General features: G+C 33.4%; 1 protein-coding gene across 1 annotated transcript in view; it reads left to right on the forward strand.

Annotated features, from left to right (window-relative positions):
- Nucleotides 1-2465: 2465 nt before the first annotated feature.
- Nucleotides 2466-8320, forward strand: part of LOC140432343 (uncharacterized) — a 143706-nt gene continuing 137851 nt past the window's right edge. The window contains exon 1 of the mRNA XM_072520179.1: nt 2466-2543. The gene's annotated coding sequence lies outside the window, so the exon portion shown is untranslated. The remainder of the gene's footprint in view (nt 2544-8320) is intronic.

Here is an 8320-nt window from a genome sequence, read left to right on the forward strand (position 1 = left end):
TTTAAGAGGGTGGATAAGTCAAATATTATTACTGACAAAGTTGTAGAAATAAATTACAGACTTACTAAACACTACATTTTTATGGTCATCATCAGGTCACCATAATAAAAAATGGTGCAGATTCTTAATTACAACAAATTCTCTCTCTCTCTCTCTCTCTCTCTCTCTCTCTCTATATATATATATATATATATATATATATATATATATATATATATATATATATATATATATATATATATATATATATATATCAATCGGTTTTAAAACCTCTTGCGACGTTGTCCGATGCCTAATTTCCATGACACTCTATCATCCCATTGGCTCTCTCTAAGATCTCTTGCGCTCATCGCCTTCGTTACTCCCTCTCTCCAAGATTTCTTGGGTCTTCCCCTCTTTCTGCGGTTTGGTGGTATCCATTGCATAATTATTTTTGGGAGTCTTGAGTTATCCATCCTCTGGACGTGTCCGTACCATATCAGCTGTTTTCTTTCTATGTCTATTGTTAGACAGCCGTCAACCCCCATTCGCTGTCTTATCTTATCATTACGTATTCTCTCTCTGCGTGACACTCTCTTTTTCTCTCTATTTCTCCCTAAAAATCCAATCAGCTCTTAATGTAGTGAATTAATTAATCTACAATTTGTGTAGGATCTTGTGTGTGACGCGTTTTTCTATATGTTTCTATGTAAATTGTAATTTTGTATTTCTGTCTTTTAATAATTTCATTTTGTCATTGACGAACTCACAAGTCTACAAATCAAACACAACATAAGATAGCTTCTAGACTTCTCCTCGAGACACATCCCTTTATAGGTCGATGGATGTATAATAAGCTGGACAGGGACAGTGAACACCCATATTTATACAAAACTTAGCATAAATGAACGTTCCATACACGCCATCTTAACAACAAACCTTGAACCAGAATCATTTTAAAATTGTGCCTTACCGGTGACCTCAGTGATGACCAAAAAACTGTACTGGTCGAAACGACGAATATGAGATTGTCACCAATATTTGAAAACTTAATAAAGTGTTTCGTCGAACAGAATATAAAGCGAAAAATAAAATTGAAGCTATTATACCTTCGTCAGATATATAAAGTTGTTAAATATTGTATTTAAATGAGATTAAACTACAATAGACTACAAGTCCATGGAACATTTTTAATGGATCATTTGAAGCATTATAAATCACGTATAAATCAATGCTACAATATGTAATAACAACTTTAGAAACTATGCCGCCAATTTTTATTGGTACACAAAGCATGGAGGTTCAAATTAATAGTTGCGCCTTGATTTCTCACCCCTTTCCCAGCCAAAATGGCGTTACAAAAAAATTATTCTATATACCGATTCGAAACTTTGTGTATGAATGCCGTACTGTGTCAAATTACCGAAAATGGGGAAAAATTTGTCCGAAAATAAAAAATTTTCCCTGCTCCTGGCACAAATATTTTGGTACGGCATTAGGTCCCAGGTCATTATTTTTCTAGTACCTACCTAAGTTATAAATGCCATACAAAAATGTTTGGCCAAAAAAAACTTATCTCCTTGAGTGGTAAGTTTATCTTACCTGTGACTCACATGTACCGATAAGAATTGACGGCATAGTTTCTAAAGTTGTTATTACATATTGTAGTATTGTTTTATATGTGATTCATGCTGGGTCAAATGACCCATTAAAAATCTCCCATACGCTTGTAGACTACGATAAACTGTAATGGAACCTCGAAATTGAAACATCAAAAACAAATAAAAAAAAAAATATCCTCATTACAACCAATTGTGGTTTAATCCCATATAAATAGTAACTTTAACATGCCACAAGAAAACAGTTTCAGGGTTTCAGTTATGTAAACTTGTGAATCTATTTTAATTTTGTGTTTATTAGTAGTGTAATATTTTGTAATATATTTATCCTCTTTGATCTATTATTTCAGATCAAATTTTATTCAAACGCTACCTAATCCTGAATGACATTGTGACACTGTGAAAGCCGTCAAATATCAATATCAATCAATAAACTTTAATTTTCTAGATCATAATAGTTATAAAAATCATAATAGAAGAATACAATTAATTTTGTCGAGTTCGTTAGATCAATTATCAGTTTTTCATACATCCACTTGTATTTATATATAGATACATAATATTTATGTTTTTCAACAGTTTTAATCCCATGAGGAAATATTGACCAAACTGCAACCTTACATCTTTGGCCGTACCATAATATATGCAACAAGCATTCAGCTACCGCTATTTGGTAGCATACTTTAAAGGGGAAATTTAAGCTTGAGCTTACCCTGTAGTTTCATGACTAACTTATTGTATAATGTATCTACCTAACAAAAGAGGTCAGCTTAGTTAAGTTTTTTCCATAGTTGATTCTAATTTGGTATAATAATTAAGTTTTGTAAATATTTATTTTAATACATAATTTATAAATAGCTTATGCGTGATAAATTTGCACTTGCAGTTAGTTTTATTTTTTAGTGGTACGAGTACGAGATAAACCAACATTGATAATTTTAAAGGGTAAGTCATAATTTTAAATTATATTTTAAGATTTGTAGAAGAAAATTCTATAAGATACATGTGAAAATATAATTTATTAAAATAAATGAAGCAACTTATCAGGTATTGTCTGTAAATATCAGTTGATCAACAACCGCTACATTTTATTTTTAAAGATTAAAAGACTTGAATTTGCTTTTGTTTTTACGTTTACGTTGCGTTTTATTTGATTTATTAGGTTATGTAAACCATTTCTGTCGATTTTTAAGTATCTATATATCTATAAAAACAACCTGAATTTATTTTCTACAGATACAATAACAACAATTGTCCCATTAGTTAATTTTATGACATAAACGGACTTTGCTATGAAATGGTTTTCTTTAAAAAAATCACATTAAAGTCTTAAAACGTAATACTTGAGTTTCTTTTTGTGTAAGGAGGAACGCTATTAAATTTAAAGTCAATGGGTCTTTTTTTCTTCCCATATTCTTACGCATTTTCTTTTTCTTGAACGAAAAGTTGTGAATCTTTATACATAGTTGTCCTCTTTGTATAAGTACCTAAGAACCCCAGAAATAAACTGTTGAATTTGGAATTAATGGATATTCTTTTTCTTGTTATATTCTTATGCTTTTTCTTTTTCTTGTACAAAAAATTCCTAGAGCCTTGAAATTTGGTACATATGTTCCTCTTAGTTCAAGAAAGAAGTCATATACATCTTCTTCGCTATAAGCCATTCTGTTTGTTCATTGACGGACCAGAGTATATATCTATTTTTTTTATGTACTATGTTGATGGACTAATACGACTAATACCTCTATAGAATGTTGTCCCTGCATCTTTTACGCGTTCAGTTGATACTTCTACCGTTGGATGATTCAGTGGCGCACCCAGAATTTGTCATAGGGTGGGTTTTGAAATTTTTTTATGCTACCTCCATTTTGAGTCCCGAAAATTTGGGTTTTAGTTTAATTTAAAGTTCTAAAGATAGCAGTGCCAAAGATTCAGGTATCTATTATCCTGCCTACCAACTAAAACCACCCTCTCTTACTTGTGCGCATTTGACTGTCGCACGTACCGTACTCCGAAAGTGGGGTGGCCGCTCTAAGGCTGACGACATTTTTGGAACACTGCCTTCTCTTATCTAGATCTTATCTATTGTTCTGAAGCTATTTTCTTGTGGCATTTTAAAGTAATTACTATTTTAATGGAATATGCCACAATTGAACGTTAAAATAAGTTTATTGACGTTTGACATTAATCCAACTTATAAATACAATATATTTTGGAGACGCCTATCGCTGTATTCCCGTTCTCCTCCGCCAATCTTGCCGGTCCAAGGCATGCCTCCTCAAAACCTCTCGATTTCATCGCTCTTTTAATTCCTTCCTTCCATGATCTTTGACTTCCATTTGTGAAGTTTTTGGGGCCAACGTTCGTCAGGCATTCTCAATAGGTGTCCAAACCATTTTAAACCTATTCTTTCTATTCTGTCAATGACCGTTTCTGTAGCATTCATGTTATTTCTTATAGATTCGTTGGTCTTCCTTTCCTGCCTTGATGTTCTAGCACTTTTTCTCAAATAATCCATTTCAACTGCCAACAATCTTCTCTTCGGGTCTGCATTAATTGTCCATACTCCAGAGCCATAACAAAGAACTGATTCAACCATGGTTTGCCCTATTCTTTTTTTGTTCCTTTTGGAAATGTTGCGATCCCACCATAAGGAGTTCAGACATCCTACAATTTTTCGTCCCTGATTAATTCGGTGTTTAATTTCGGTTTCGTCCAAGCTGTTCTTAGCAATGAGTGCACCTAAATATTTAAATTTTTCCACTTGTTTGATTTCCACGTCCTCGTCGATCAACACTTCAAACCTTGCATCTGAATTGATAACTAAATATTCTGTTTTCTTCATGCTGACTTGTAACCCCCATTTTACATATTCTCTGTATAGACGCTTTATCATATATTCTAGATCAAAAGAATCTTGAACTAGGACGACTTGGTTATCCGCAAAGTTCAGGGAGAACAGTACGTAATGGAACACACTTTTATTGTAACTTCTCTATGGATGTTTGGTTTCATATTGTTCTTTTTAGATGAACTGATGATGCTTTCTGAGCAGAAAGCGAAACGTCTTCAATAAATAGATGAAGTAGCCACCTTCTTTGTCTTTTATTTCTCCACTTTGACCGAAAAACCCACCACTCTTCGAGTGTACCTTAGTTTATTTTGGATTGACGGTCGTATTCCTTTTCTCGATATATATATATATATATATATATATATATATATATATATATATATATATATATATATATATATATATATAACAAATGTGAAGAATACGTGGCAAACACACAAATTTTAGGGCAGCAGTCAACAAAGTCAAAATAACCACGTTAGTGTCGAACATCCGTAACGAATAGGCACTATAAGAAGAAGAAGAAGAATGTCTTTTAATTTTTGTTGAATGTCCTAGTATCGAAACTTGATGCATTGATTCCTCTTTGTGAACGGAAAAATTGTGGGTCAATAGGTCTTCTTCTTCTCATATTTTTATGCCCTTTCTTTTTCTTGAACTAAAATTACAAAAATCTTGAAAATAAGTGTATCTTGTTTACCATGCTATTTAATGTCGATTCAGAGGTGTAATATAGGTAACAATTCATTCATTCATTAAGCTTTACAATCTCTAGGGATTGTATTCCATTTCTACCTGCCCTTTCACTGAACGTTCCAGTCGTTAACATTCAATGATCTTATATCATCTTCTAAATCATCCAGCCATCTTCTTCCAGACCTTCCTCTACACCTGGTCCATATTAATGTCCAGTTAGTTATTCTTTTCAGCATACCTGAGTGTGGGCGTCTCTGTATATGTCGTATCCATTCTGACCGAATACATTTTATGTATCTTTTCTCCTTCTTTCTCGTTACATTGGGGATCAGTATCGTTCTCAGTATACAACACGGTTCTTTGATAACGTCGATGAAGACGTGAGAAATATATGAATGCGTGCTTGGCGGAGGAAGGCGATGGATAGGGACGACTGGAGAAAAATTCTTGAGGAGGCTAGGATCCATTCAGGGTTATGAAGCCAGAATGATGATGATGATGATCGTTCCCATTATTTTTCTTTCAAATTGCAGTAGGCTATCTTCATCTTTCTTGTTTCCATCCTATATGTAACAACAGGTCTTATGTAAGTTTATCTTTGTTTTCTTTCTTAGTGTCTTGCTTCTCAGCAGATTTCTATTCATTCTATATATTTTTTTGCCTTTCAGAATTCTTTCCTTTGTTCTCTCTTCCGGTTTTCCCTATTGTTAGTCCCAAATAGCTAAAGATGGGTTCAGTTTAAAAATTTGCGGTTGTATGTTATTAGATATTTCTGAGTTAATGTGTCGTACTTCCCTACCGTCATGTATTTTGTTTTGTGCTGGTTTATCTTTAGCCCTATTCTCTTGCTTCCTTATCTAATTTTTCAATTTCTCTTTAAGCGTCATCTTCTTTTTACGTTTCTGTGGGAATTTCTGCTTCATCTTCATCTTGTACTATTGGTTTTATTTCTTCATCGCAGTGTGTTTCCTCCGTAGTGAATAGGATTTTTTCGTAATATTCTTTCCATATTCTGCTGATCTATTTATCTTCAAATAGGGTTTCTCCTTTTTGGTTTTTTAGTTCTCTGCTGGGTGTATTTTTTGTTGCTGTGACTTTTTTGTAAAATTGTTTTATTTTATGATTTTTTCTTTCTTTTGAATATACTCTAGCTTTTCATTTAACCAGTTATTTTTCTCCATTTTATTTATTGCGTTGGCTTTGTTTCTCGCTATTTTGTATTCTTTCCTGTTTTGTTCTGATGGGTTGTTGAACCATGTCATTCTGGCGGAATTTTTTAAAGTTCTTTTTGTATCGCAGTCTTGATCGTACCAGTCTTTATTTAATTTTGTTGTTTTCTTCTTTCCTATTACTTCATTTTTTTTAAGACCTAGTGTCGCGTTTTTTTTTTGCTAACTCTATGATTGCTAAGACGTGGTCAATTTGATTTTCACTTCCAGATGAATGTCTCCAGTTTGCCTTGTTTTCTTGGATGCTCAAATTTTGTCTATAGGAAAGTCATATTTAGTGTTGCTGCGAGTTGACGATTCTGTGGCCATTGTCATTTGTTTTTTCATATAGAGTTCCTTTTCCGAATTACTGAAATATCGAGGAGCAGCAATGACAGAACAATTAACAACATTAACAACACTAATTAATAAACTTATAAAACACAATAAAATACCGGAAAAATGGAGAACGAGCGAATTAATTCTACTATTCAAAAAAGGAGATAAAAAACAACCAGAAAACTACAGAGGTATAAACTTGTTAAATACTACCCTGAAACTTACAACCAAAATTTTACAAGTACTAATAAATCAGAGGATAAGTTTAGCAGATGAACAACAGGGTTTTCGTAGTGGAGGATTGTTTACAGATGCAATATTCGTTATAAAGCAAACTACTGAGAAATCACTATATTATAATAGACTAGCATTTCTGTGCCTGATTGACCTAAAGAAAGCGTTTGACAGAGTAAGACTCAAAGATGTAATCCTTTTTCTGTATAATAAAGAAGTTCCCCTAAATATTTTAAACATCTTATGAAAGAAAAACATCTACCATAACAACAAAATGGAAGTCAGAATAGATGGACAACTTACAGAACCTACAGAAATAGGCAGCGGAGTAAGACAAGCGGATTCATTGAGCCATGTGCTCTTCAATTTGATCATGGATGAAATTATCAAAAGCGTTAACAAAGAAAGAGGATACAGAATGGGAGACAAAGAAATAAAAATACTCTGTTACGCAGACGACGTAATATTGTTAGCCCAAGATGAAGATAGTCTGCAAAGACTGGTTCACAGATTTAACGTAAGAGCAAAATAATTTAATATGACAATCTCATCTTAGAAAACTAAAACAATAGTAGTCAGCAAAGAACCAACCAGATGTAAAATAGAAATTGATGGCATCAGTATTAAACAAGTTATGGAAATAAAATAATTGGGAATTACACTGTCTAGCTATGGAGACCTGACACATTAACACTGAGATGAAGTCAAGATTTTTTGAGTCAAGTCAAGAGAATTTATAAAGCCAGTGTAAGACCAATAATGACTTATGCCTCAGAAACAAGACCCGACACAGCCACATCGCAACTGAAGACGGCAGAGATGAGAGTACTGAGAAGAATTACAGGAAATACGCTGAGAGATCGAAAGAGAAGTGAAGACATTAGAAGAAAATGTAACGTACAGTGTATAAATGAATGGACACAAAATAAAAAAAAAGAATGGAGTAACCACATAAGCAGAATGGAGGAGACCCCTGTCGTCAAAATAAAAAGAGATAAGTCACCAATCGACAGAAGTATCGGACGACCGCGCAAAAGATGGAGTGACAACCTTCGATAGAGGTATTAATCCGCCAATGAACAAGCAGAATTGCTTATAAAGAGGAAGAAGAAGTTCCTTTTCCGTTTCCGAATAGGTCTTTCAAGTATCTTCTTTCCCCAGTTGTGCGTTTGTGTCTCCCAATATTAATAGCACGTCTGTTTTTGATATTTCGTCTCATGCTTTATTCAGGTTTTCATAGAATTCATCCTTTTCTGTTGGATCGGATGTTTCAGTTGGAACGTATATATTTATTTATTACTGTTTTTCCATTTTTATTCTCAGTGTAGCGATCCTCTCGTCTATCGGATTGAACTTTGTTATGCTGTTTATGAGTTTTTATTTACATATGT

This window comes from Diabrotica undecimpunctata, chromosome 1 (assembly GCF_040954645.1).
Source record: "Diabrotica undecimpunctata isolate CICGRU chromosome 1, icDiaUnde3, whole genome shotgun sequence".
Classification (NCBI taxonomy): Eukaryota; Metazoa; Arthropoda; class Insecta; order Coleoptera; family Chrysomelidae; genus Diabrotica; species Diabrotica undecimpunctata.